Below are 5912 nucleotides of genomic sequence, written 5' to 3'. Positions count from 1 at the left end.
TAATGGTTAATTTCAACTCTCTCAAAATCTTCATGGGTACTTGCTAAGCTAGCTCTCAAAGTCTGTGGCAACCTGAAACTTTAACGTTTCACTTTAAAGTTTGCATGGCAAATGAGATGAAATTCATGGGACATCTAGGTCTTTTCCAAAGGGAATGCAGTGCAAAGCTTTGATTACTGAACATTGGTTTGTGCTTTTAACTTCTTATTGCAGAGGAATTAAGGCCATTTGGGTCAATTGGAAAACATGCTCTGTGCTTAACTGATTCATGAATTTGCCATCTAAAGAATTCTGCTGTAAACGGTTCTCAACTGGCTACTAGGTTTTCATTGGAGACTAAGGTTTCTAGCAGTTTACCTTCTGTTAAGTGTACTTACGACTGAGTGAATTAAGCCAAGCTACTCTGTGCATAGGAAAGTAGGAGGTATGTAAGAAAGATATAAGGAATGGGAATATGTTTTTCGTTGAGGGTACAAGAAAGTAATTTTGTGCTACATCAGACAGGTTGTTTGGAGAGAAATGGCTTGGGACAAAATCTGAAGGCAAAGGAAAGTTGTAGAAGGGTCATGAAGGCAAATATTTGGAAAGGAATTTTATGTGTGGTAAGGAAGGACTAAGGTCGCCATGGATGGATTTTAAAACTACACTGGGAGAAGATTAAAATTCTGCTTTTCTCTTTTGGAAAGACAAAGTTTTCTTGGATTGTTGATCTGCTCTTGATAAGAAAATGGAAACAGAGTGTTTTGGTTTTTTTTCTTCTTTCCTCTTTGGTCTCCCAGGAAAACCAGAGCTTTAGGTTTCGTGATTATCAAGTCTTTGATTACTTCAAGTTAAAACTTCTCAATGGTAAAGGAGCTAGGTTTTGCTAACAAGTATATGATGCTACATATTTGCCTCTGGAATCCCTAATTGCCATCTTGGTTAAATAAGTAATTTAAAGTTTAAGATTTGTAATGCTCTGTAATCCTATTTGGAATGCGGTCGGTCTCTCAGTTTCTAAGGTTTGAACAAACTTCCCCAAGATTTCCATTGTAAATGAAGTCTGAGCAATTAGGCCTTTTTATGTGGTATGCTAAGTTAGTTGGAGAAGCATTGCCAACTAATGGTAAACCTTAGGTTCTATTGCTTGGGTAAATGCTGTCACTGCTCAAAGATACATGGAATTCCTAAAGTTTAATTTGTGCTTCTGTAAGGTCCTTCCTTGATATTCTGACTATCAAAGTGTTATGTGCCACAGAAATAACCGAATTCCCTTGTCAATTGCATCATAATGAATGAACTCTCATCAGGTCGTTAACAATGTCCATTTCTGAGATTTTATGATTTATAATTGTTCTTATTCTCTCACAAGACATATTTCATCTTCTAGGAGACTCACAAGAAAAGGACTTCTAGGACAAACACAGGCATTTGAAATCTTTCAGATTAATATTAAAATGGGTAAGAATTTCGAGAACTAAAAAAGCTGCATTCAAACGGAGCAAGAATTAGGAACATGGGACTAAATGAATTGAGGAAGATTATCGTTTAGTGTTTCTTGTTGGAAATATTGCTGGTTCTCTGATGTTTGCTCTTCCAGATTAAGGAAACGTTCTCTTCAGATATCTGTGATATACAGAGATGTCATCAAATATTCACTTGTAAACTGAAGGGTTGAACTTCTCTCTCTACCTAAACCGTCTGAAATTCAAACACTCGCAGTGAGTATTCTTTCTTTCTTGGCCATTACAGTGATTTGCATAAGTGCAATAAGAATCTTCTCCTTGTAACAGGACACCATTGGAAATACTGCTAGTTTACTAAGGCTTCACTGGAAGGTCTTATTTGAGAGACATGCATAGACTCGGAAATGACCCTACAGCTTTAAGGAACTGAGGTTGACTTTATGAAATGTGGAGCCAATAAAGCCCCTTGGAAATGTTGGCTGGATACCTTGCTTAGAGTTTCCAGCAGCCTCACCAGGTGAGTAAAGAATGGCACTCCCTGGAAGGTGCAGGAAACTCAGGATATCTTGGCGACATCGTGAAGAGGAATTCACCCAATTCCACAGGTATTGCAGGCCTGTCTGACAGGAAGTACTCGGCCTGGCTTCTGGCCTCGAGAGGTTCCAAAAGTTCAGTCTGGAGATTCTTTATAAAGGGTTCCCAGCAAAGCAAACTTTAAAAGATCCTTATGATCAATGACTATTCGTGCTGAGCTTATGTAAATACCTAGGCCAAATTTGACAAGACTGGACTTGTTTTACAAATGAATTAGTCTTGATTTGGCTATCTCTGGAAATGAGGGATTTAGAGAAAATAATGCACATTTATGGATGTTAAATCCAAGTTGTCTTCAAATGTTTGCCTAAACTAGACCACGTGTAAACTTGAGAGATCCTGTCACAATAGCACAGGTTATCCTGTGGGGATAGTAATTCGACCCCGTGGGTATATTATTGAAACAACTGGAAAATGGGATGGGTTTCCCCCAAAAACTGTAGGCAAGGACTTTTCTCACTGTAGACCTATCAATCGATAAAGACAATAGTGCTTTATTATTTACTTGAAGCTGGGTTAATTCACAAGTCTCTATGCAGGCCATGACCTCCCAAAACCTGAAATGACAGCTACCAGAAACCCACCCCATATAAACTGCAAAGACCTGGTCTATTCCAAACATGGGAAGTCTCATGCAACAGGTGACTTAACTCCAAAATAAAAGGGCCCCTACTGGGTCATGTTATGTACTCCCACTGCAGTAAGCTAGAGGGGCATTCTTCATGGGCTCCTGTATGGAAATAAAACATGTTCCCTGTTTACAGGAAGTCAGTGAGCAAACTCATGTGTCTTCTTATTCCTGGGAACCTGTGCAAGACCTCAAACCTCTCTTATGATGGTTGTACCTTTCTTTTTCACTTTTCTTTCCCAGTTTATGCCAACAGTTCCTTCTTAAGATGGGTCGATGGGCCGTTCAAAGGATCACCACAGACATTTGAATTCCAAACTGGAAAGACCATTGTGATTCCTGTTGTTGCTTCCCACTCTCATCTGAGGAAGCTTCAAGCCTGCCATCTAACAACCTCACTGGCGGCACTGGTAGACACTGAGTTTGTAATTTGCTCTAACAAAATGCTGTATATACATTCCAGATTACCACAAAAATATTCCAGGATTTCTAACTGATATGAACACTGAAATTGATTTAAAGAATCCCTCTCTTTCCTTTAGTGATTGGCTAAACTCCTGGACTGGAGGATTTTTGTCAACTACCCAAGGACTTTTCTGGGGGCTTTTCTCTTGTTATTCTAATTATGTTTTGCTGCTTTCTCCCATGCCTCTCTGCCTGGTGCCAAGACTCCATCACTACAATCACATCAAGCCAAGAGATGAGCCTTGCTACTCAAGAAGGCACACCTTGGATTCAGCTGCCACCACCTTTTGTATCTCCTCTATATATTCCCCAACAGACCAATATTGGCCAAATAGGTAGGGACAACTCTATGCCCCTAGTCAGCAGAAAGAAGCTACAAAAGATGAAACCTTCCATCTTCATCAACCTTAAAGACGCAAGGGTTGACCTTGTTCAGGGGGGATATGATGAGGGAGCATGAGGCAGGCAGAGGGGTAAAGCCCAAGCTAGCCCCCCACCCCCACCCCAGGTGGGATCTGAGTGTTATTCCTTGGACACTCTTGACTACCCCAGATCAAAGAAAAGGGGCTTAAGCCCTTGCCATGGTAATGTGGGAAACTAAGGCAAATGAAACATTAAATTCCCTTACTGTTTATAGCCCATTGACAAGTCCCTGGAATGGGCAGAGTGACCTCCCTCTAACTGCTCAGCTGCCTCAATGATGACACTTTGCTAGGGGCAAAAGAGAGCCTTAGCTTAACATTATCCCAACCTCGAGGACCGTGTAAGTCAACTTCTTTTATTGCAACTGACCCAAGATATATGCTGGCAATCATACTCCAAGCTGATCCCCCCCCCCCCCAATATACATCTTATGGATCTCTTGACTGAAGTTTTAGTAAATGGTAATAAATGGTGTGTCCCTAGCAACAGCTAGCCCCTCATGGTCCTGAAAACCTTGCTTCCAACATTCTTTAGCGACTTCATCCCTGACTCCCTGCCAACCTGATGGTATATAATGATGAGTTCCCCGTTAGGACCCCAGTGAAGCTCTTCCTGCACATGGGTCCTGTCCCCATGATTTAATAAAACCACCCTTTGTGCACCAAAGATGTCTTTGAGAAATCTTTCTTGGTCATCGGCTCTGGACCACCCTCACCATCACCCCCAAACTTCATCAGGTCGACAGCAGAACTCCACCCACTGGCTGCTACAGATGCCTTCATTCTGAAGAGCAGACAGTTACCGCATTTGCAGTATCCTTCAGGACCTTCTATGTGCAGGAATCAGCCCATTCAAGTTCTAGTGCACCAGAGCCACTTTCCAAATACCTGAGGGTAAGCCACAAGCCAGTATCTGCTATGAGTCGTTACTGGCCTCAAAGGACAGGGGAAAAAAAGCCAATGCCAGAAACTTTCCGTCTCTTTCTGAAGCAACAGTGCAGGAAGTTTCCCTTGGTCCTAGCCCACACATTGTTCATTCTCCTGAGGCAACCACCTTGCCAGGAGTTTGTGCTAGTCACTTTTTTTTTCCTCTATCGCATTGTCTTCTGTTAAGAAAGAACTTTGTATCTTCTCTGTATCCTTCTCCATCCTGTTTCTCTTTCGCAACAACATTCTCCCTGTTGTCCATTCAGGGACAGTGTCTCGGAGCCATTTTTTCTACTTTTAACATGGGTGTCAGGCCATATTCTTGTCACTCCAGGGTACGTTGGGCCACAGGTCCCTCAATTGCCTTTCAGTACTATGTTGACAAAGGTAAGCCCTGGGCATTTCAAAGTGCCCACCCAGCACTTGAATGCCCTTGTGTAGTCAGGGTCACTGATATTGGGATAGAGCTATCCTCCGTCTTGTGGGACAAGAGGACCATGGAGCTAGATATTTCGTTCTCAGCTTGATCGCATTCTCCGCTGAATTGAAAAACTTTGGCCCTGTGTGTGGCCATTCCAATTCCCTGGCTGTATTGATAAGGGTGTCTTGGGTCCCAAGCAAGGGCAATGAGGCTGTGCTCCACAGAGTGAGTGCCCAGCCCTTCCTAATGAACTCTGACTCTGGTCTGTGCTAACCAAGAGCAATCAGTTTCTGATATCCCAAAGGAAAGATTGCCTTCCTGTCAGTACTTGGTGTTTGGCTGGCTGATACAAGCAATGATGGTTAGCCAACTTGTTTCCCTCCCTGGCCGTTAAAGATGCTTTCAGCCTGACGAGCAGTTGCTTCACCCAGGTGCAGTATTCTTGAGGACCTGCTTAGAACAGAAAGAGAACATTCAGGAACCACTGCACCACAGCCCAGGTCCAAACACGGGCATTAGCCTGAAGCACATACCTGCTACCTTTTGAATCACTGCTGCCTCTACCCTCTGACACGGTGGGAAAGGAGAAGAGTGAACACCAGAAGCTTTAGCTCTCTTTGTGAAGTAGGAATACAGATATCTTGCCTTTGGTCTCCCCCTGTAGACGATGGAGGTTTCCCTTTGCCCTAGCCCATATGTGTTTCTTATCTATGTGTTTGTTATTCCTGAGACCATCAGCTTGCCAGGGGATTGTACTAGTCATTTAACCCTCAGATTTATCCCCTTTTCATCTCTCAGAAGGAACGTTGTCCCTCAGTGTATCTATTTCCATTCTCTTACTCTTTATTTAATGTTTATTTGTGCCTCATATGACTATGGAGGGCAGGCTGATGTTGGGGCTCCAGGCAACGGAGTCCAGAGGTTTCTGGAGATAAAGCCCCTGCCTTTTTCTTGTAATTTACTAAAATACTTGTAAATGGATGGCGGCTCTGCCAGTTTAACCCCTTGTT

General features: G+C 42.7%; 1 long non-coding RNA gene across 1 annotated transcript; it reads left to right on the top strand.

Moving 5' to 3' along the window:
• The first annotated feature begins 345 nt into the window (after positions 1–345).
• Positions 346–4270, top strand: LOC132674335 (uncharacterized). The gene is made up of 4 exons (XR_009608493.3): positions 346–424; positions 1370–1440; positions 1580–1700; positions 2911–4270. It is a non-coding gene; the product is annotated as an uncharacterized LOC132674335 (long non-coding RNA).
• Positions 4271–5912: the final 1642 nt, after the last annotated feature.

This window comes from Panthera onca, chromosome A2 (assembly GCF_046562875.1).
Source record: "Panthera onca isolate mPanOnc1 chromosome A2, mPanOnc1 haplotype 2, whole genome shotgun sequence".
NCBI lineage: Eukaryota > Metazoa > Chordata > Mammalia > Carnivora > Felidae > Panthera > Panthera onca.
Note: the sequence above shows the minus strand (reverse complement) of the source record. Positions and strands in the feature narration are given on the sequence as shown.